The sequence below is a fragment of the Poecilia reticulata genome, linkage group LG6 (assembly GCF_000633615.1).
Source record: "Poecilia reticulata strain Guanapo linkage group LG6, Guppy_female_1.0+MT, whole genome shotgun sequence".
In the NCBI taxonomy this organism is placed as follows: Eukaryota; Metazoa; Chordata; class Actinopteri; order Cyprinodontiformes; family Poeciliidae; genus Poecilia; species Poecilia reticulata.
The window spans coordinates 30,146,624-30,170,344 of NC_024336.1; the positions used below are offsets into that span (position 1 = coordinate 30,146,624).

The window sequence follows — 23,721 nt, forward strand, 5'->3', positions numbered from 1 at the left end:
CGGGCACGTCCCACCGGGAGGAGGCCTCGGGGAAGACCCAGGACACGCTGGAGGGACTATGTCTCTCGGCTGGCCTGGGAACGCCTTGGGGTTCCCCCGGAGGAGCTGGAAGAAGTGGCTGGGGAGGGAAGTCTGGGCCTCCCTTCTGAAGCTGCTGCCCCCGCGACCCGACCCCGGATAAGCGGAAGAAAATGGATGGATGGATGGAATTATGCCTTTATAGGCATAATTTTGTAAAAAATAAAAAACATATGATGAACATGTTTTGTGAGGTCCATAGACTGATCCTAACCTGTTCATGAAAGAGTCATGGGTCACCTTTAAAATGACAAACCTGTGTTGTGATTCACTACATGGTTAACGTGCAACCTGCCCTCCCCAAAAAAACAGTTCATCCTCTTATTTACAGATTAAAAGAACGTGTTACTATACATATTATTTTTGATACTAACAGCTTGCCATACAGGCCTGCAACGCTGATTGTTTGGAAAATGCTTGGACCGACTTCGCCATCGCTAGTTTTTCTGCTCTAAGCTGATTGTGTGTTGGTGAAAAACAATCCGCTGCCGTCATTTATTCCTCCTGACAGGAAGTTTTTAATAAATTTAGCGTCACATTTAAGGTTGCTGATGTCAGGAAACTCCCTGTAAACTTAACGTTTAACTTTTCATTTTTGACACGAAGCGTCCTTTAACTGTTAGATTTAAATCGTTTCCTGCGACGAACTCGGGCATGAGCGCCTCTGAAAGAAATTTCTGATTGGGTGAAGTCCAGTCCCGTTTCTGCCTCGCAGGTTTACTCAGGAAAGATGAAGTGGGGAAATATTTCATGGTTTTATCACCTTTGCTTTCCGCTTTGCTACCTGCGGTTTTACTTTTGTAAAGCTTTCATCTCCCCCCAACAAACATGTGAGCATATTCGGAAAAACTGACGTAAGGAGAAGCGTTCCCACTGGGGGCGAGCCAAATCATAAGGGTTGAAAGGTCAACCTCCACCAGCCTCCACTCCCAGCCACTCATCAGCCGTGTGGTATATATATATATATTTGAGTCAGATGTTGGCTGTGACATCTGAGCTGGGAATGCGTTTGCACTGCCTAGTTGCAGTGAAATACTGGAGGTTTTGTGGAGAAATGTAAATTTATAGTTTGTTTTTTTTATGCATAAAGAAATGCCTGAGTGCTGATGTAATGCTCAGCTATAAATGTGCAACGAGCGCCAATTTTACAATGTTGTTCTGTAAGGCAGTGAGATAGATGACCTGCTTCTGAGAGGCATAAGTAAAAACTTCTAGAAATGTGCATCAGTGGCTGAAACCAGAAGAGATCAGTACCTGGAACGGACCGGCGCAGATCAGAGGGAACCAAACCCGAAACAGCTGCAGCGCCGAGTCCAATACCAGCGTTTTCTTCTGATTGTCCAAGACTCGTAAAATACACAGTGTGTGAAATGTAACGAGGTTTTCAGCCCAAAATAGTGCAGTGGATCCAAGATGGCTTCTTTTTAAAAAAACCTTTGAATCAGGCCTGCAGCTGATACTGGCAGAGTAACTACTCTGCCAGTATCACTTACGTTTACTTGAGTAAGTTTTTTTTTTTTAAATGTACTTTTAAGAGTATTTTTGCTATTCTGTACTTTCTAGTTTTACTTGAGAAACTTTATTTCTGGATTTTCTACCCACTGAATGAAAAGCAAAGACATTTTAACTAAAACTTCACCAGACACAGAGACACACCTGCAGTTTTATTTGTTTTTTTTTTATTGAAAGAAACTGATTTAGAAAAAATTTAATTTGCCTGATTTTGTTTATTTTTTTGTTGTTTATATGAATTATTATAATTTTCAAGCACAAAATACAAAAAATTCAACTGAACTTTTTGGTCCTTCTGATGATGTAATTTTAAAATATTAAATGATTGATAATTTGATCAGTTACTCAGAACCTGAGTAACTTTTTACCAAACACTTTTTCACTTGACTACCTTCTTGGACGGATATTTGTTTCTTGAACTTTTCCACGTCGTCATGTTGCGATCACAAGCTTCTGTGCTTTTTATTGGCGTTTCATGCAATAACCCAACACAAAGTAGTGCATAATTGTGAAGAGAAAGAAAAAAATATATGGTTGTCAAAATAAAATGAAAGTAAAACCTATGCCTTGGATTTGTATTTAGCTCCGTTACGTTGACGTCTGTTTGATCCGTTGATCTCGGCACAAACGCAGCTGTTCCTTTAAGGCCTGAGGGGTTAAACCCGACTGTCCTTCCCAAAATGGAGAGCAGAGCTTCACCGTTGGCCATGTTCAAGTCTCCACTTCCCTGGTTTTAAAAGCTGCTCTGGAGTGTGGCATGACTGGAAAATGGCAGGCGTTGGAAGAGTAAATCAACTCAATAGCCATCTGCATTTCTGTGGAGAGCATCACCACTCAGCCTCTTAATAAGACCCACACCACCGTGAAATAAGATCCAGGGCCACCAACATGTCATGTGATTAGTAAATGGAGAGCAGCAGTTTGTAATTTGATCTCGTATAAATCCAGCTGTTCTGTGAAGGACTCAGAGGTTCGTTAGAGAACAAACGGCATGAAGGTCAGTTTGTTCTCTGGGGTTTGAATCCGAAACAAAAACCCAAAACTTTGAAAATCTGACAGAGTTCTGATCCAGTTTTCTGGAACAAACCTCAAGAAAACTGCAAAACATACAAAACACTGAGTCCCTTTAAATCAGGCGTATCAAACTCATTTTCATTTTGGGAAATATGAAAAATCTGAATGTTCTTAAAGGGCCGGTTCTGCCTGAATGAATTGATTTAAAACTCATTAAACTGTTAAAGAACCAATAAATAGCTGTGATTGTTTTTGTTTGTTTTGTAATCAAAATCACAGATTTTGTGGCGCTAATTTAGAAATATTTGTAAGGAATTTTTATTATATTTGCGCTAATGTATGATGATAAATGTGACTTATTACTCACCGTATCGTTCACGGACTATAACTTGACATCAAGTAAGGTCAATTAAACTCAATGTTTGAGAAAAATCTGCAATAAAATCAGAACAAGTTTGTTGGTTTTATGTTAATTTTGCAGACTTGTGATAAAATGGACGGACTTATTGATGTAACTAGAGGGCCACTTAAAAAGCTACGGCGGGCCGGATTTGGCCCCCGAGCCTTGAGTTTGACACATTCTCTAAATGAACATGTGTCTAACAGGTGGAGGCTAAGAACCCCACCCGTTTAAAGCTGCCTTTGATTCCTAATGACAACTGAAAACCTGGAAACAAACATTACATTTTGTGGTCACAATCAATACATTTCAGATATGTGCTGGTCATTGTTCCATTTACTTTGGTTCAGGAGCAACAGGTGAGTTAAAGGAGCAACTTCTCTACAGAAGCCATTAGGTGTTTCCTTTTTTCTGAACTTGATTCACGTTGTTATGATCTGATGCTGCTGCTGTCGCCTCCTGTTGCTGAATAAACGTATAAATGGATCCATAAACGGCGGCGGCCATTATTGATCCCTTAAACGGAGCGCTGCTGTGTGACATCATCGTTCTTCGTCTGCGTATCGACTCACTAGTATCGTTGCAGTTGGGTTTAATTTGTAGTATAAACTAGGTCTGTCACAATAATCAATTAATCGCATAATAAATTAAAACAAACTCAATAATTTTCATTTGCATGATTTTTCTTTTGTTTTTTTCTCTTTTTCTACCGAAAACTGGATGATGAAACTCTTCAGTTTGGCGCTTTGGTCTCAACTGGTTATGTGTTAGAATGGCCTAGTTAAAGTCCAGATCTGAATCCAGCTGAGAATCATAACATTTCAGTCTGTATGTGTAAAAGTTGTTTGTGGCATGTATTTTGTCTTCCTCCTCCAGAAAAACAACTTTTACACTTTTTTTTTTTTTTTGTATTTTCATGTAGAAATCACAAAAAAAATCTGTTTAACTTCAAGGTTTAAATTCAAGGTTTAAATCCTTTGTAAGTCGAAGATTTCTGTTTTGTTTGAAGTTAACGAGTCACAGATCGGGCAGCAGGGGGGACGGGGTTAAAGGTCATGAAGCACAACTTTAATCCCTTCACCTGACCTCTTGAAGAAAGTGGACCTCCACTGATCTCCATCTGGAAAACAAAATTACAATAAAATGTAGCAGAAGCAACTAAAGTTTTGGAGTGTTCCAGCTGGGACTTAAACCGACCGTTTAATTTACCAACAAGTTGACGGAATCAGGAATATTTCTTATTTTTCACGTCTTTTCAACCTGAGTAAACGTTTAATCAGATCACAGAGGTTATTTTTGGTCAGTCGGAGGAGAACCGATAAATTTGATGTGTCGGAATGCTAAACATGCTGCTGTTTTCCAGCTGTGTGACCCTTTCATTGACTAACAAAGTCAGTCTGGCTCTCTGGAATCCAGATCCAGCCGTCCTTTTCTCTTTAAACCTTTCTGGTCACAATCCCTTTGGACAAACTCAACCTACACCCCCTCTATGTACTTACTCGGGGGGTGGCGTTGTCATGGCTCCAGCCTGGTTTGAATCCCCTGAATGAGAATATTTAGGAGAAACTTGGTGATCCTGCTGCAGCCGCAGGAAAGCCATGCGTCACTTCAGGAAGGTTTCAAGCAGGTCCCTGAAATTCCTCCGCTGAGGAATGCTGAGTCGTGGTAGAGCAGCAAACACAACGGGAGTTTTTAGAAATGAGGAAAAAAAATAAATAAAAATCAATCAAACTGATTGGTTTTTAATGAGATTCGGGCTCATTTGTACCACGTCTACAGAAATAAAATTAGGCATTTTATTTTTACAACTTCAACAAATTTCACACTGATTTTAAATAGGACCTATTTTGAAAAATACAAATTTTGCACATTTTTGTACATCTATTTGGGTCTCAACTGAAAAACTGGGATGCCTTTTGGAAATAAGTTAATGTTTTTTGGTGTTGTTTCAAAAACCTCCCAATCATCAAGTCTCGTTCGATGGACACTGTTCTGTTACCTAGCAACCCCGGCAGAGTTCTGCCCGTTACCTAGCAACCCAAGCAGAACTCCAGCATGCTTGGTCAGCTGGTTTTACTGCTATATGATGGCGGCTGGAAAACACAAGTGTTTTTGTTGTCGACTTACCCACCAACTACATCCTTGTTTGTCGTTCAGGAGGCTCCTCTTCTGCTTTTCAAAGATGCACGGCTGTAATAATTGCGCATCTGTTTGCAGCCGTTTTCAAGTGTAAGTGTAAACATTGAGTTGGGAGGCGTGGCCAGCAGCAGCTTATGTAGATTTAAAGTGACAAGACGCCCCAAAATGACAAAATAGACAGAACTGAGCAGAATAAAATCTCAATATCTAAGAATGATTACAGGTTATATGTAAGATCTTACATCTAAGATAGGTCATAGATGTTCCTTTAAAAACTATTGTGCTGTTTAAGGAAGCATAATAGTTCACCTTTAAAAATTATTCAGTAGGAAGACATCAAACAAGAGGTAGAGGTAGACTACCTCATATAGACGTTTTTTAAAGTTGACTGTCTGTTAAAGCAGAGATCCCTGATCTCAGGAAAACATTAACCTTTTCTTGTCTCCAATGATCGTTAATTAACCTCCTCTTTAACTGAATTAGCAGTAAAACTTCATTAAGAGGAATGTATTTCTGAAAGCATAAAGGTCCAGTGTGCGAAGCAGACCAGATTCAATCATCCAGATTTAATTTTTCTATCCTTAAGCAATCAGACATATCTTTTAACCAGATTATTGATGCATTTCCTGCTGCAGCAGAGGTTAAAAATGATCAAATTAAAAAACACTAATCGTAAAAATGGTGTGAGGAGGGTAAAAAATAAACTGGAGAGAGCAGCTGCTGTTTGGCTGAGCTGCAGAACGGAGGGTCAGCTGTGTTTTCTCTCCTCTGACGCTCCACTTATGGTCAAGCTCAGCATTTAACAGTAACTTGGCAAATGCATGTTTTCAAAATATTGTTTTAGATGTTTGGAGGAGTTTGATAGTTTGATTTGTTGTCGTTTTTTTAATTTATTTTATGACTCAGGTTGTTTTCACACTGGTAACCTGGTAGACTGTTTGACTAGGGACCAAAATTGCAACATTTGTTGAATTTTCAGCTGTGTTTCGCTTTCACACTGCAGTGATTCAAACGAACCAAACCGTCTGAAAAACCTGTTCCCCTCCTGACCTGTGGGGGCGCTGCACCAATAAAAACAACAAGGGAAACAAGAAGGAAACCTCTGAAGAAGACAGCAGAGTAGAATTAAATTTTTTAGTCCACATCAGTTTGATTTTGCATTCACACCTTCCCAAATGAACCGGCCTTTCTAGATAATTCAGATCTTGATTGAAGTGGATCAAACAGAGCTGGTGTGAATTCAGTCTTCCTGGTTCGCTGATTCAGGTGTTCAGGATCAGGGAATCATTTAACCCTACCGGGACGAAGCCCGCTGTGGAGCGGGCACACATTTATAAGGCTTCGTAATAACACAGACGGCATACCGAGTGTTCATTTCACCTCTGGTGGACAGTACGGACTTCAAACTTTATAAAAGTGGTGTTTTTATATTGGTTTTGTGGTTATTTACTTGAAAATAAAGCCAGGAATATGATCGATCATTTCCGCCTTACTGTGTGGGGGTCTAACTGTACCACATTTCGAYACAACCAATGAAAATGTGTTGACGGTCTGTTGCTAGGTAGAACGGAGACACGTGGGGACAAACGAGGGGGGATTTGGATACGGCAAGAGACTAGGGAGAATTGATGCTGTGGATTTTACTAAGAGTGTTTCGATAGTTTTTTATACAGTAAGTATGTTATCTAGAGTTTGTGGTGTGTGTAGTGTTAGTAGTAGTTTTGCTAGCGATAGCGCGCCAGAATGGCCATTTAGACCTTGGCCTATAAGGGTTAAAACATGCTGGACAGCAGGTCCTGAGGCCCAGGACTGAAAACTGCTGGTCTACTTTGTCTCCAGTGTCTCCTCATTGTTGGATATTCGGGCAGTAGGCTCACTGGCGCCTTCAAACTTTCTCCTTCTAGTTTCTTTTTACCAAATCAAATCCAGATCTTTTGTTTGTTTAGATGAAGTTTTCAGCTGTCCATTTAAATTTTACCATCTTTTTTACTCCAATGAAGCGTTTCTTGTCATATGAAGTCAATCATGATGTTTGAAGACAGATGTCTCGGTTGTTTCTGCTTGGGCAGTGCTGTTCCTGCACATGAGCCAGATCCTTACAGTCCTCCGTGACGCCCCTTCATCTGCCAGCTCCTCTGCGGTCTGGTTTGATCTTCTCCACGCAGCCCGGCCCAAGCGGACCTTTCCGGCGCTCAGATCGTCTCTTTTTGCATTCACAAATGTGTCACGTCTCAGCTCAGCGACTCGCAGACCAGGAAGCCTGTAATCTGCTTGTCATGTGAGCGTGATTGTGAATGCGTTTTTGTCCGCTTCGGTTCGTTTCCGCCGCGGCGTCCCGGAGGCCTTCTTTCAAACCGTCTCCCTCTTGACGGATGCTGTAATGGGATCCAGCTGCTCTGCAGCCATGTCATTATTGTCGGGAAGTGTTAACAAGACAGATGAAGACATGATCTGAGGACATGCTTTGTTCCAAAACGCTTTGGATTTAAGGCTTTTGGCTCCAGGTCGCTGTTTATGAGTCAGAACACAGAAGTTTTTAGCAGTCTGGAGGGATGTTACACAATATTTCTAATAAAACCGCAGAAAAACAGCCTCTGTTTAAATCTGAACTTTAAAGCTGAATGGTTTCTTGCTGCTGATCGATGGATTGATGGATTGGGGTTTCGAACGCAGTAATGAGGGTGTTTATCTGGGATGAAGGGTGTCAAACTCTACTGACTGAAATGTATTTATAGACTGTGGTTTTTAAAGTATTAACTTTACTGTGACTCTTATAAAAAAGATTGTTGAAGAGGAGGAAAAAAGACTTTGAACGTTAAGTGGTGCTGAAAGTCTTTAACTTGACGAGGCCTATCAACATCTGCATGACTGAGTGGAACTGGGAGTTTCTCTTTGCAGCAAAAACATTTGTTTGCCAACAATTACAAGAACAGGAAAGTGAAGATTTAAGACGGAGAATTGTAGCTTTTCACATGCTTGGAAAATCTTCTGAATGCATTTCTCATAGTTGTGGGACTCCATTAAGGCGACCCTGAACAGTTCAGATAGCTCTATGGGCTATGTCTATGTTCATGACATTTCTTGCACAAAATCATTCTTAGATAATGAGATTTTAGCCAGTTAAATTCTGACTATTTTGCCATTTTAAGGCATCTTAACACTTTAAATCCAAATAAGGTGCTGCTGGCCACGCCCCTCCCAACTCAACGTTTACACTCGCACATGGAAAATAGCTGCAAACAGATGCTCAATTATACTAATGTACGGCTTTGAAAAGCAGAAGTGAAGCCTCCTGCACAACCAACAAGAATGTAGCAAGTGGTTTCTGGATGGCAAGTCAACAAGAAAACACTCGCCTTTTCCAGCAGCCATTGCAGTAAAACCAGCTGACCAAATGAGCTGGAACTCCAGTGGGGTTGCTAGGTAACGGGCAGAACTTTGCTGGGGTTGCTAGGTAACAGGCAGTGCCTGCTGATTGGTGATATTACATTTGGAAAGGTTTTTGAAACCATAAAGCATTTAGTTATTTACCAAAAACGGCTTATTATTTGTTTTAAGTGCAAAATGTGAATTTTGCATAATGGGTCACCTTTAAAAGTTTTATTAGTTTATTTATTTCAATTATGTGAAACATAACCAATTTGCTTTGCTTTGTAATTTTTTTTATTTATTATTACTTTTTGATTTATTTCTGTGATCATTGTGGAGACCAACATGAATCCATGAGTGTAAATATCTGGTTGCGTTTATTTGTGTCTGCATGTGTAGAATAATTCATACCTTGTGTGTATGAGAGAAAATCCATAATAAATTCAAATCTGTTGAAGATTTAAATCAATCTTCAACAGATTTTTTTTGCAATCATTGATGTATGTTTTAAATTTGTTCCACCTTGGAAGAACAGAAAACTCACTGAAAGACTTAATAACCCGACTCTCCTTGATGTGCGATCAGTGAACTTCTGACCCCGACTGAATGCTGAAGAAATGCAACCAGAGGGTTTCTGGTGTTTTTGAATGACTAAATGAGCGAAATGTCTTGAAATCCATGTTTTCTGAGGCAGTTTGAAGGAGAACGTCGGCCTCACTCTCTGATTTCTGCTGCTAAGTCCATCAATGACCTGCTAACAGACGGATAACTCCAACACACAGACACAGATGCCTCCAGTCAGACTCGAACATATGGAAACTGTTTTTTTTAAAGAAAATTTACATTTGCGGGTTTCCCTACAGCTGAATATTAAGCAGTTTTTAAACACGGTAGTTTGTATTCATCAGACTCTTGCTGCACATTGGAGCCGACTGAGGGGAATTAGTTTGAGGGAATATGAAAAATGCAGGAGCTTCAGGAGAGTTTTTGCTAAAAATTAACTATCGGGATGCAATTGCACAAATATTCACATCTCGTGTTATCTAATGAGTTTCTTCAAGAGAAAACATTTCATCTGCTGATGAATGGCAAGGCTCTCAGTTTAAAGTTACTTGTAAGTTAGTTTTCTCCTATTTCAAGTCTAAAAATATATTTGCACTAGAAACTAAAACGAAAATTCAAAACAAGATTTTGTGTTTTTGCAGTGTGGGAACTCATCATCGGATTGTAACTATGGCAACACAACAACAAAACAAATATTATAATTTGCATGTCTATAAAGTCAACTTGCTCTCAAATCTCAAACAACTTATATATTTTTTCAACTGTTTTCCCTCTAAAATATTTTTTGTCTTACTTATGATTTGGGCCGGCTCTGAACCCGCTGGAATTTGCTGATCAGGAGGTTTTGCTTTAGACGAGTGGGAGTTAACTGCCACATTTTTACTTTGCCAGTAAATAAAAGCCGAACTCCCTCTGGAAGGTGGAAATATTTGACTTTTAATTTGAGCCAAATTAAAGACAACATTTCCTTTTCTTCCTCTGAAGGAGGGATGAAGAAAAATGCAACAAAAACAACTTAATCTCAGACTCGGCCTTGTAGAACAACGTTACTGCAATTACTTTGACTCTGTTGACATTTATGCTGCGTTCACCTCAAGTGCTGTGGAAGCGTCAGGCCTGTGTGGTGGACGTGCATCAAACGGGTCAAAATCAGACGGCGTCGGGACACGGCGTCTCTGTGGCGCCAAAACACAGAAAGTGGCACCAAAACATCATGTAGCTTCTGCAATCATAACGGCGACTCAGATGTCTTTCCTGAGCATTTTGTGTTCAGTTTCTATTGAACAAACAATAGAAACTGATGGAACGCTCTGATTGGTTGATGCTCCACGCCGAATAGTGAAAGTTCAGATTTTCCAACTCCAGTGTCGGTCACTCGAAACGCTTCAATCACGCCGCCACTCGTCCACATAGACGTTGAATGTAAACCAGACGCTCCTGAAGCTGAAATCGTGTTTGGTGTGACCGGAGCATGAGGCCGTCCTCCAGCTCTGATTGGCTGTTTCTGACCGGTGCATTTGTGCAGATGGCAGTAGGACCACACAGACTGTTTCTCAGACTGTCTGTCTCATCTTGTACTGTCACATAATAGTGAGAGTTTTAATAAATGTGTCAAACATATTTGTGAAAGTTACGGCTTTAATCATTGATCAGCTAATGATCAGCAGCTCCTGGGTGGCACTTTTCTGTGGCAGCAGCAACAATCCACTGCTTTTTTATGACCTTTTTCTTGTATTTGTAGCATAATATCGTGAATAAAAGCTGCACTTTAGAGACTGTTTACCTCTGGTGAACTGACCGCCTGGATGAAACTCGGTTCTGCTGAGGCTTGATGAAGCTAACCTCTCTGTGCGGTGCAGATGTTGCCCTCACACAGATGAAATCTCTCCTTCATTTCTGACTTTGCTTCTCTTTATGCTGTTGACTTTAACGTATGTTTTTCACTCCTGCTCCGTGATTCAGGCCTGTGCCATAGATCTCTGCAGATGTTTTGTTCTAATAAAGAGAAACTGATTTACTGTACATCATCCGTGCCATCGTTTCTTTGAAGTGGAGGATGATTAACGGCGGGCGGTGTTGCACTCCTGTCAGAACTCCAGTGAGGTGGACTGGCCTCAGATTCATGTCTCAGCATTTCCCTCTGACCCGAAAGTCTTTCCTTTCTGTGTAGCTCGCTGGTGGGATACAAAACCGCTCAGCGGGGAGTAAAGTTTCCGCTTATTTTAGGATCGTTTTTAAAAGCTTGCTGTCAGGTTAATATGAAAATGCAGGAACTTACTTTAATAAAGTTGTTCAGAAGACGAACAGCTAAAGGCTTTCATTAAAGGTCTGTTTTTCTTTCTGATGGATGACTTGGTGAGAAAACTGTCTCAGATATGTTATTATAGAAAGAAAAACTAGGTCATTTTCCAGACACCAAACAAACATTAGATTATTGCTAAAAACCCGAGGTGGGCAGAGTACGCAAAGTGTAGCTCTACCTCAACATAGTTTTACTCAAGTAAATGTAAAAAACAGCCGTCCAAGAAATTACTCAAGTAAAAAGAGTAAAAAAGCATTTAGTAAAAAGTCAACTCAAGTCCTGAGTAACTGATCAAATTAGCAATCATTTAATATTTAAAAATGACTAAATCAGATGAACCAAAATATAAAGTTAAGTGGAAATGTTACTCCAAGGACAAAAATGACAATAATTCACAAAAGTTACCAAAATAAATAAATAAATCAGGCGAAATAACATTTTTCCAAATCAGTTTCTTTCAGTAAAAAACTTTTGAAACTTTAACAAAACCTGCAGGTGTGTGTCTGTGTCTGGTGAATATATGATTAAAACAAGTTTGATTTTCATTCAGTGGGTAGAAAGTCCAGAAATTTAACTCAAGTAAGAGTAGAGATGCTTCATAATAAAATTACTTAAGTAAAAGTAAAAAGTACAACATAGTAAAAATACTCATAAAAGTACAATTAAAAAAAAAAAACATGTTTCTTATGTAACTGCGTAAAAGTAACTAAATACTTCTCAGCTCTGCTAAAAGACTTTCTGGTTGTTTTTTAGAAGCAGTAGAAACTCAAACAGAAATACAAAAACATTAAAAATGTGAATTTTGTTCCTCATATATCCCATTTAAAGCTTTTTAGTTTACACTTAAAAAGTCTTAATTTTTGTCTAACGTGACTCCATACGCCGCTCTGCTTGGACAGCAGCAAATCATGGCAACGCTGATGAAAACAACAACGTCAGTCGCTGTTCAACATCACAGGTTCATCACTTCCGACGTCCATCATGGCGCCTCGAATGACGGAGCTGCAGGGTCAACATAGGACCATGTCACCAAGCAATCCTGGCTAAAGATCCTTCTGCATCATTTAAATGTGGAGGGCAGTGAACATCAGTTGATTTAGAAAACATCCGAGTCATTTCACAAACCGCTACGCTGCACGTCGTTCACGTCTTTATGTTGGAGCGAGAAAGAAGCTAAAGGAGTTCTCAGAGCACAAGAATGCCGAAATAAAACATGCAAACGCATCAAATTATTTACGTAATGGACATTATTGCCAGAGAACAGTGAAAGTGATTGACGTGGAAGAAGTGGAAAAAGAAATTCAGTCTCAAACGGGAGCAACAGGACATCCTGAACTTAATGAGGTCGTGGAGTTTTATGGAAAACGATGATTCAGTAAAGGGTTTTAAATTTCATGTTATATGAAGAACAAAATCCAGTCAATGTCTCTGTTTTTCAGATCGTCTTAAAATAAATTTTTCGTCTATTTACTGCTTTTTCTCTTTTTACTTTTCATAACTTCCTGACTGTTGGAGGACAGTTTGTTCAGTCAGTTTGCCAACAAGACTGGACGACACAACAATGACCAAGTCTCCTCAAAACATGCCTCTCAGTCATGATTTTATTTAATTTCTAAAATAAAAGAATTTTAAATAATTTCTTCCAACTCCCACACTGTAAAAAAAACACCCAAAAATATCTCTAATTTACTGTAAAATACCAGCAACTGTGATTGTCAGAATTTTAACTTATAAATACAGTAAAATTTCATTGTTGCATGAAGTCATTGTTACACAAACCGGTAATTTACTGTATTTTACCAGTAACATGCGACCAATTTTACCCTATTTACTAACTAAATAGGGTAAAATGTTGTATTTACCGTATAAATATGGGTTTTGCCATATTTTACACTGTAAAATTCTGCCATATATCAGAGATGTTTTTTTTTTACAGTGTACATATTGGGATTTTAATGTTTGCATCCTTTTTTCTCCTGTTTTGTTGTTATTTTATTTTCCTGCTTAGATTAGAAATATGCAAAGAGTTTAGTGAAGGGAACGGGCGTCTCTGATTGGTCTGACTGTGTCCGAGTTGCCGTGGCGACGGGGAGCATTTTATTTCCCCAGGTTGTCGAATCTCCTGCGATGGAGCCGTAGCAGCCGGTAGTTTCAGCGTAGTTTGGTTGATCTTTGACCCTGTTGTGATTGTTTTTCAGGTTACTCCTGTCGTCCCCTCATGTTTTGGTGATGCAACCTGCTGCCATTTTGTGCTGCATGAGGTTCCTATGAATATAAATGATTTGTTTTCATCTCCACATCCAGCCAAATTACGCCGATCTGGAAGCTTTCTTATGTTTCAGTCACTGTAATCCGCTGCAGGTGTTTTTTCAGTTCAACTCGTGACTTTTTGTTCTGAGAAAATTTAGCAAATTTGTTTTATATTACTTTGTCTTCTGGCTGAAATATTATCCTCATATTTAAAACTTCCCCAGCAGGATCTCATGAGAGGGGCGGATTGAAGACAGTGAAACCAAAAAAACAGAACTGGTCAACAGAAAAACAAAATTTTATTGTCTTTAACAACAAACAGAATGTTTTCCTTTAAAGAAACAGTTTAGAGTTGGTTGTTGGTGACATGAAGTCTTTCTTTCTTTGAGAAGTTTCTTCAGCACGTCTGTCTTTATTTTACCAACTGATGTGATTAATTTACAGTTTAAATGTACATAGTATTCTGTACTATAATCCATCAAAGGATTGTTATTTTACCAACTCTGTGTTTATCTTTTGTCTTTTTACCAAAGAAAAGATTAATCCTACAACCGCTAAAATCTGATGTTACTCCATTTTTGTCTACATTTTGTGAAGAAGGAAGTTGCGCTCAGTGTCGTCTTCAGAGGTTTTTGTGTCGTTTTTTGGTGCAGCGCCTCCGCAGGCGAGGATACAGTGAAGTGTGAAAGTGAACCGTAGCTGCTGAAAATGTAACAAATGCTGCAATTTTGGTCCCAAATCAAACCCAGTCTACTGGATTATCAGATAGGAAAACATGATGGATGGATGGATGGATGGATGGATGGATGGATGGATGGATGGATGGATGGATGGATGGATGGATGGATGGATGGATGGATGGATGGNATGGATGGATGGATGGATGGATGGATGGATGGATGGATGGATGGATGGATGGATGGATGGATGGATGGATGGATGGATGGATGGATGGATGGATGTATGTGTTTGGCTCCACTGCATCCTCAGCATAGCTCAGGTTTGTTTTGCTCTGTGATTGTTGACAGATGTGAGAAGTTATTGTGGTTCAGGCGATAATTCCATCAAGTGTCAGAATATCACAGGTGGAGACCATTAAAAAAAGGCATCTGTTCGTCGCTGTGTTCTGTTTCTCATGCATCTCCCACTTCGTAAAAAAAAAAATTTAAACCTTCTTGGACCGAAGGCTGTTTGTGAGTTTTGATCCAAAGCAGAAGACTAAATGTTCTCCCTGCAGTGGTGATGACAAGAATAAATGAAAGTAACACGTTTCCAGGCGCAAACAATCCCAGCTCTCGCTCACAAACATGCGTCAACCTGCAGAAACACGGCTTTCTGCATGGACTCAGTCTGATGCAAAATAATCAACTGTATCCGAGAAGAACTGATCAAACCGGCTGCAAAGTGAATGGAAATGTAACCATGAGGAACGGTTTGGGCGGTCTGGATTATCCAGAATCCATGCACTTCCAGACATGCAGCTGTGACGATCCAACATTCCTGCCCTGGAGTATGTTTGCTTCACCTTTTGAGATGTTTTTGTTCTCCGTGTATTAAAAGGTTTCCAGATGGTTAAAGAAACTATATTGTCACAAGCCGCTTTCATCACAGGCTGAGAGCATTTCATGAACTCCTGAAAAATATCTGAGATGCTTCAGCCACAGGAATCCAACCTGGAGGATTCATGATGCTATGATACTTAACTGGTTAAAGCTCTGACCAGTTAAAGCTTCGACCAGTTAGAGCTCCGACCAGTTAGAGCTCNAGCTCCGACCAGTTAGAGCTCCGACCAGTTAGAGCTCTGACCAGTTAGAGCTCCGACCAGTTAGAGCTCTGACCCTGCAGGTTGGAGGTAAAGATCATTTAACAATGATGACCAATGATGAAATTATCAACAAGTTACAACATTATTATAGATGCATGACAAAGTAGTGACAAAGTTTAAAATAAATGTCTAAAAATTAAAATTTAGAACAAAAAATGATTTGTAAGTAATTAAAATATCAAAACCAGAAAAGCTAAAAAAAGAAATAATGCACAACTAAAATATTTAACCGTTAAAGAATATTAAGTTAAACTAAATGCTAATCACGATGAAGAAGTTGAAACAGTGAGTAAATGTTTGAGGAATAGAATATTAACATTTAACAGAAATTTTAAATATCAGTAGAAATCAGGGTGCAAATAAAATAGGAAGGATTAAATTATTAATAAAATTAATTAAATTAAAAATAAAAGCTATGAAAATGTAAAATAGAAATTAGCAAAATTAAAAGTTAAATTGCAAAAGAAAAATTAAAAATAAATTTAAAATATACATTGAAAAAGGAGTTTTACAATCATACACAAAATAAATAAGACAAAGTATTAGGAAATGAAGTTATTGGTGCAGTAGTTTGTTATTTAAGTAAGAAATTTAAAAATAAAAAATAAAATATTTGAAAAAATGTGAAAAACATTTGTAAAATTATTAAAATATAAACTAAATGAGGATAAGAAAAGACAATTTGACAAAGAGAGGCATTAAAACCAAGCTGCCTCAAACGCAGCTGTGCTCTTTCTTTAACTGATCAGATTAAGATAATCTGGTTTAGATAGAAACTTCAGATGCTTTAATAAACTGATTAATCTGGAAGAGAAGAGCATGTTGAGTCTGCAGATCCAAAACAGTTTGAAATGTTTTCTCCTTAAATTAAGACTCACCTGCTGCCTCTCTGTCGTCGTCCATCTTTAGTTTTTTCACCTTGAACCGTTTCAGAAATGAACACAAAGTTTCTCTGCGGCTCTTCCACCTCCTTCGAGCCGTTGCCGCCTGCGGGCCGCCGCTGAGCGTGACCGTGTCACCGTCTCACACAGAACGACTGTGTTGCTCTCCCTGCAGCGGGTTGGACTGAGCAGCAGCTTCGGTCATCCATCTTCACGGAGAAAGATTTCAGCCCAAGAACGATTCCTTCATTTGAATCTCCTGCTGCAGGTGCAGCTCAGCTTTTAGCGAGCGTTGGATAATTTAGTGGAACTGATTGTATCGTTTACGTTCCCCCTTTCACCCTTTGTGTGTCCGCCTGCTGTGAAACCTTCAACTTTCTGAATGCAGGAGTGTGTGTTGCATAAACACCTTAGCACCTGGCGGGACGTTTCTGGCAGAAAGGTTCATGAACTGGACTTTCCCCTGCAGATCCACTCTGGTTCATGTTGCTCAAGCTGTTTCTAGACGTCTCTTCTGACATGGATCAATAAATTTTCTCTACGGCGCAGATCAATGAACCTGCTGCACTGATTTACAGCGCTATCGCTTTAAATTTAACAAGTGTGGGGAATCAGTTGCTGAGGACTTTGGATCAAGGACTCCACCCCGCCCCCCTTTTCTTCCATTAAAATATGAGTATTATCTGTTATGAATGTTTTGTTTTATTAAAAAGCACTGTTTCATTGTCCATGTTTAGTGGAATATTCACGTGTATGTTGGTAGCTATTCGGACTGAGAGTGAAACAAGTTTGGACAGTGATCAGTTTCTAACAGGCGCTTAGGGCAGCCTCGGGTGAGAAGGGTCCTAAGTTTCGAAGAGGAGGAAGAAGAAAAAGATGGCGAATGTAACCGTTATAGTGTAACGCACGGATCGATGAACGTGTTTGTATGTTCAGAAAAAAGGAAGTAAAGGAAATTTACAACCACCGCATGTCTCGACACCACTTTTGTTCGAGTGTGCAACAAAATATCTAAACGCAAAGCTAACTGTGTACGAAATACCCCCCCAAAAATGCAACAAAATAAAAAACTAAATGAAAAATAAACAGCAAATATGGAAGACTGTAAACTAATCAGAAAACTAAGAAGTAACATTTCAGCAAGACAGGAGTTTGTTTTAAGGAACAAATTTCTTAATATTGATTAAAAAAATACTAGTTTCACTGGCAGTAAACATTTATTCAATATGAAATAATCAGCCAGTGGAACTAGAACTTTTTGATGAATATTAAGGAATTATTGACTAAAGATAAGTCGATAATAATATACAGCTCCTGTATATTTTTGAAAAAATACTTGTAAGTTGTTTCTTGTTATTTCAGCCTGTTAAAACATTTCCACCAGAAACAAGAGTAAAATTACTGGCTAAGATTTTGGTTTGTCTTTAGTTTTGTTCTTAGTATAATTTACTGGATGTTCTTGAATTCACAGCATTTAAATTTCTCTCTGCAAATTGTTAAAGATTTTTTAGAGTAAATTTTACTCTTTAGTCCTTCCAGCAGGCTGCACAGTGGCGCAGTTGGTAGAGCTGTTGCCTTGCAGCAAGAAGGTTCAGAGTTCGATTCCTGGCCCCGGTCTTTCTGCATGGAGTTTGCATGTTCTCCCTGTGCATGCGTGGGTTTTCTCCGGGTACTCTGGTTTCCTCCCACAGTCCAAAAAAATGACTGTCAGGTTAATTGGCCTCTCCAAATTGCCCCAAGGTGTGAGTGTGTGTGTGCATGGTTGTTTGTCCTGTGTGTCTCTGTATTGCCCTGCGACAGACTGGCGACCTGTCCAGGGTGACCCTGCCTCTTGCCCGGAACGTTAGCTGGAGAGGCACCAGCAACCCTCCCGACCGCACTAAGGGAGTAAAGAAAATGGATGGATGGATGGATAGTCTTTCCAGCAAACAGCTTTTAATGAATATCAGTTAGAGCTGAAAATTAGTGTTTGAAATCTTCTCACCCTCATTTGTGTTTTGTTTTTAGCAGAAGCTGGTTTATGAAGAATGAACAAATGAAAGTGAAATAGATTATCAGGGTGGATATTCAGCTTGATCTCTGTTTTAAAGTCAGACAGCCTGCTGCCTCTGGGAAACACGTTTAGCTCTAAACGACCAAACTTTGGCTGTCGTCGGCGTCTCCAGGTCGTTTTCATCCTGAGCAGCACCAGCTATTAGCACAGATTGAAATCTGGGGTTTTATCTACATGACCCATTGATCCAGCAGTGGTTCCGATCAGAGCCGTCCCAGAGCGTTAATAGGAAAAAAAAAACCCCGAGGCTACATTTGAGTGACAGCTTCCGAGTTCCTGACACAGTCGCCAGTGGAGATCATCCCACAGATTAGCTTAATAATGCAGCGCGCCATCTGGAAGCCATCTTCTACGGATACAGTTTAGCAGATAAATTGTCCTCCAACCGTTTCCAATTTACAAGTTCAGCGTGAGGAAAAGAGACTTCGTCACAAGGTTTTGTTCCTCCCATCATGTCTGACCTGCAGTTGCTGAGACGGCATTTTTGTTTTCTCACATCATTTAATACCAGAAATGTAATTCAGCTGCTATTCAGAACAGAATGTGAAACTCTTACTAAGCATTTAGTGTTTATTTAGATTATTATGGCTGATAGGAAGCAGAGTTGGGAAGTAACAAGTTTTTTACTACCAAAAACTGGATGTTAAAAGTCTTCAGTCTGGTGCTTCGGTCTCAACTGGCCCTTTTTTCAAAGGGCAATTTTGCTTACAAAAATTTAATAATTAATAAATTCTTTTGTTTTTGGTTACTCAATTAATTTACTTTATATTTTTAACATGTTTTCCAGTGTTAGAGGTTCTTTAGAAAAAGAAGTGTATTAATCTTTTAGAGTGTGTGCTTCCAATATTATACTATTGCTGTTTGAAGAAATGCATCAAAAACAACCAATCAGAGCCAGGGGAGGATCTTAGCGCTGTCAATCAAGCTCATGAATGCGCTTTTAAATGTGCTAATGGTGAACAAACAACTTACTGTTACAGAAAAATGTCATTGGTGGCTATGCTAACTAGCCTTAGCATTCATGCAGCATAACAGAGAGCAAGATAGGAAAGAGAAGGATGATTGACAGCGATAAGACCCGCCTCCTGGCTCTGATTGGTTGTTTCCAGAAGGCAGAGGAGCTCAATTTTTTTCAAAAAATATTTGTCAACAAATATGTAAAAACTTGATTTCAAGAGATTCTCTTTGAATGCAGAGAAAACTATTTATTCATAACTTAACAGTTTGTTATTTAACAATACTTTCTGCCACATTCCTGACCTTGCTGTGGCTCAAAAAGAAAACAAGTCTAAAACAATAATCTGAGGAATCAAGAAAAGCTGCGTTCACACTGATATTAAATAAAAGCAGGTGGACTGTCCTCATTTATTGGGTGAAGGAAACGGTGGATTTAGGAGGGTAAATAGTGATGCACACCACAGAAATGCAGACTGATTAGTAGGAACTGAGCCTACAAGCCCACATAACGTTGACTTGTGGAGCCCTGCTTTTCATTATGTGGCTGGAAAGTTGGGTTTAGTTTGTTTTCCTCGGCGTGATGAGCTGATCTGAGCGAACGCTTCTGTTCAGCAATTGTTGCGTTAAAATAACAAGACATCACACCACATTAGCAGAAAGGCAAATCAATGCAACTGATTTTGCATTTGTTGCAGAAACTGTATCAATAAGGAAACGCGTGGAATAGGAATCCCCAGATTTATCAGCACCAGAATGTCGGTTTCATAAATCAACCGTGAAAATTAAAAATATGAGAATCCGTGCGGCCAGTCGGGGGTTAACGAGGCTCAGCGTCCCAGGTTGGCCTCGGTTGAGTTATGCAGGGTGCGTTTACGTCTGCCAAAGTTTTTTCAGGTAGAGCTGCTCCAAACTTCACATTAGTTATGGGCATTTATTGTTTTTGTCTTTATTATGAATATTTCTTATTAAATCCTGATCATGTTGTCATGAATCACACTTTTTACCATTTTCTCCCCCGTTGGCTCCACGAGAGCATCGATAAATATTGATAAAGGCCAATCATGTCTGAATTCAGTCGTCTGTAATTTTTAAACAATCCCAGCAAACCTTTGTTTTAGCAGGTTGCTAAGTCATGAAAAGCCTCCAGACTGAGCAAGAATCGATTAACCATTAACTGGAGTATAAAGAATTAAAAAGCGCCATCTGCTGAAAAAACAGCATGTTCAGAGCAGTAATTAAACCAAAACTGTGCAAACAATAAATACATTTAGCATTTAAGAAGAAAAATTTAAGCTTTTTCTGAAAATACCTCCTCAGAGTGAAACTTTTAGCTTCACCTGGTTCAAATTCTGCAGAAAATCTCCCATTAAGCAAAAATTAACCGACTTATAGATTTATAGCTTTACCGTGTATTAAGTCAAGCAGGAAGGCTGAGCTTTTCACATGTTGATGCTAGAAATATTATTCACTTATGGAGTGTTATGCTGCTGCAACACTCCAATAAAATGTTTATTGTCTTTGAAAAAGAATTTTAATTATTTGTATTTTTAACATTGTGTAAGATAAATCTTCAGTTAACTAAAAAAAATGCAGAATGTGCCGTTTGTATCTAATTAATTGTCAGAATAGTCAGTTGAATAATTGTTTACTAAAATAATGTAGTTGCAGCGCTACTCCAGTAATGACAATTAAATTAAAAGATTATACTTTCAATTTAAGATTCTACAAATTAAAAGGTCAAAAACTGTTGCAGTGTTGATTAAAATAAAATATTTTCTCAATAGGAAATCACTTTACATGCTTGGTTGATACTTATGGGCCTGGATAATGTAGCTGAAAAACTTATCACAATATTAGCGTTTCATATCAACTGATGTCAATAATTGTCTGTCGATAATTATTAATTAGTTTTTTTGTTTTAAGTATCTGAAATTCTGCCAAACTTTTCCTGTTTCATCCAGTTTTTACTCCAAGTCATTGTATATTTTTATGAAACCTTAAACTGCTGCTGCGCAAGTTACTCAACAGGTTGTTGCTAGGCAACCAAAGAACGAGTGAGTTGCTAGGTAACCAAAGAGTGAGTGAGTCAGTTAGTTAGTTGATTCCACCAACCTAGCTTAGCTAGCTGTGAGAGGTTGAGCAGCTAATACTTTTCTTCCGTCGCCGCCTCAGTCCCCAAACATGAGATCTGCAGAAAAGCTGAAGACAGGAAGCGTTTAGGACACTGGTGACGCTCAAGCATCTGTTTCAGAGATAACCAGACAAATCCAGGGGTCAGTACAGATAAGTTATCCTCCTGACCTGCATACCTGTTCTGCAGCACGCAATAACTCCCTCTAATCTATTTGCTTCTCTGAAATAATAACTGCACCTCATCCTCCAAATTAACCTAAAGAGCTGGTGTGTTTTCCATATGCTGCTCGTTATCTGGATGTTTTATCACGTTTGAGGACGATGCAGATGATGGAGAATGTGGTGGAGATTATCTGGACTAAAATCTTTCCAACCAAAGAAACGAGCTTTCTGTGAGTCCAGCAGTCGCCACTGCCAAGCTGGAGACAGAGAATATATCGCTGTTTGCTTTGTTAATGGGTTTGGGAGGTGAAATGTAAAGATGTCTATCTTCAAAAGTCAGAGATGGTTTGGTTTTTGAGGTGGGGTCATGAGGAGCGCCTATCATCAGGCAGTATCTTATCTGCAACAGACAGCAGTTATTGAAAACAGTTTGAAAAAGAAGAAAGAAATTATTGTGGCTAGTTTTCTGGCCGTTTACTAATCTTCAAGCAGCCTGACCTGCCACTTCAGATTTTGGTCGATACCAATTTTTTTATGTATTTACTTTTTTTGTCTGAAATGTTGCTGAATGAAAGTTGCTGAGTTGACAAGCTCACCTGCTTCCCATCTTATTTTCCTCCCTGCCTCTGTATGTAATCTGTTTTCATTGCTCATTGTTGCATTCTGCTTGTTTCTTTCTTGTGTTTTTATTATTAAATTCTTCTTAAAATTACAAATGATCTCCTTCTTGCTGCTGACTCTGGTTTATTATCGATACTCCTTCTCCTTGATCTGACTGCGGCTTTTGATACAATTTCACATAACGTCCTTAACGACAGATTATCCTCTCTTGGCATTGTAAACACACCTCTCATCTGGTTTCGTTCATATCTCTCAGGCCGCTCTCAGTTTGTTCAGTTAAAATCATTTTCCTCTCGCCCAGTTCCCGTCTCCTCAGGTGTTCCCCAGGGCTCTGTCCTGGGACCCTTGTTGTTTATCATTTACCTCCTCCTCCCCCTTGGTAATATTTTTCGCAAACATAACATCCAGTTTCACTGCTACGCGGATGACACCCAACTCTATGTTTCAACCAAACCCAGTTCCATGCTTCCATTTTCCTCCCTCACTGATTGTCTTCTTGAAATAAAACAATGGTTTACTCTTAACTTCCTCAAATTAAATTCCTGTAAAACTGAACTTCTCTTATACTAATTCAATACTAAGTAAACTTGATAATTTCTCCATTTCAGTTGATAACTCCTCCATTTTTCCCTCCCCTCAGGTTAAGAGTCTGGGTGTCGTCCTCGATAGCAGCCTCTCTTTTGCCTCCCATATCAATAATATCACTCGGTCAGCTTATTTTCATCTCCAAAATGTTCGCCGTCTCTGTCCTTCTCTCACTCTGCACTCCGCTGCTGTTCTGGTCCACAGTTTGGTCACATCTCTTTTAGACTATTGTAATTCTCTACTTTTTGGTTTGCCACAGAAAACTCTGCATAAATTACAATTGTTTCAAAATTCAGCTGCTCGTATCATTACACAAACCCCTTTAATTCATCAGATCATACCTATTTTACAACAGCTCCACTGGCTTCCAATCACATATCGCATCAACTATAAAATACTTCAAACTTTTAAAGTAGTTCAAACCTCACACCTTCATATCTCTCGGACCTCCTTCACGTTGCCACCCGTCCCCTCAGGTCCTCTTCTTCTGTCCATCTCACCGCCCCCTCTGCTCGTCTTGTCACTATGGGGAGCAGAGCATTCAGCCGCTCTGCTCCCAAACTCTGGAACTCACTCCCACCTGATCTATGCAACATCGAGTCTTTGCAATATTTTAAGTCCAAACTCAAAACCCATTTGTTTGAACTAGCATATAACCTTTAATTATCTTTGCACTGTCTTATAAATCTTGTTTGTGTTTTTATGTTTTTTTATTACCGGTATGTATTTTATAATTTGCTTGTTTTTAATGTCAAGGTGACCTTGGGTGTCCAGAAAGGCGCCTACAAATAAAATGTATTATTATTATTATCCATCCATTTTCTTTGCACCCTTGTCCCTTAGTGGGGTCAGGAGGTGCTGGTGCCTCTCCAGCTA

General features: G+C 39.2%; 1 protein-coding gene across 2 annotated transcripts in view; it reads left to right on the forward strand.

Annotated features, from left to right (window-relative positions):
* il34 (interleukin 34) overlaps nucleotides 1–23,721 on the forward strand; it is a 62,225-nt gene that overhangs the window by 22,546 nt on the left and 15,958 nt on the right. Inside the window, exon 1 of one of the 2 annotated variants that reach the window (XM_008412571.1) lies at nucleotides 21,459–21,617. The exons of the other annotated variant lie outside the window; for it this stretch is intronic. The gene's annotated coding sequence lies outside the window, so the exon portion shown is untranslated. Of the gene's footprint in view, nucleotides 1–21,458; nucleotides 21,618–23,721 lie in introns of those variants that run through there. 2 annotated transcript variants of the gene reach the window in all.